Here is a 665-nt window from a genome sequence, read left to right as displayed (position 1 = left end):
GGGATTGGGGTTGGGCCATTCTTGCCTGGGAGGGGGGAGCCCAAAAAAAGAAAAAAAAAAAAAATCTAACACCTGAACTTAGCCTTGGAGAAAAAAATGTGTTTATTTCCAGGAAGGGTTAGTGGTTTAGAATAAGTGGTTTAAAATCAAGATTGTATGTTGAGCCAGGCATGGGGAGTTTTGAGCTGAAGAACTTAGATCTGATCCTCAAGGTCATACGGGTACACCGAAGGAGTCCAAGCTGAGGGGTGATAAGATCGGGACTGGAAGAGGGAGAAAAAGGAAGTCAGTGAAGGGTAAACATGAATGGGAGGACCCTGTTTGGATGAAATAAAACAAACCTATTATAAAAACATATTTATAGGGGCCAGCAGGTGGCGTGGTGGTTAAGAGCCCTGGACTCTCATACGGTCGACCAGAGTTTGAGTCCTGGACCTGTCGACTTGCTTTCTCACTTTCCTTCTTTCTCATTCCGTCCTTCTCTGGTCAAATTAAAATAAATAAATAAAGTTAAATAAAATAATTCTTTTTTTTTTTTTTAGAGGTTTTTGCTATAGGGCGTGTGCGCTCGTTAGACAGAGAGACACAGAGAGACAGAAAGCGAGAAATCACCCCCCAGGGGGGATGGCCACGCCACAATCCCTTTTCCTCCATTCTCCTCTCGG

At 43.6% G+C, this 665-nt stretch overlaps 1 protein-coding gene across 1 annotated transcript in view; it reads right to left on the bottom strand.

The window, feature by feature from the left end:
• Positions 1-665, bottom strand: part of MOG (myelin oligodendrocyte glycoprotein) — a 17,042-nt gene that overhangs the window by 6,562 nt on the left and 9,815 nt on the right. The window lies entirely within an intron of this gene.

Source organism: Tupaia chinensis, unplaced genomic scaffold (genome assembly GCF_000334495.1).
Source record: "Tupaia chinensis unplaced genomic scaffold, TupChi_1.0 Scaffold000678_1, whole genome shotgun sequence".
NCBI classification, from domain to species: domain Eukaryota; kingdom Metazoa; phylum Chordata; class Mammalia; order Scandentia; family Tupaiidae; genus Tupaia; species Tupaia belangeri.
Note: the sequence above shows the minus strand (reverse complement) of the source record. Positions and strands in the feature narration are given on the sequence as shown.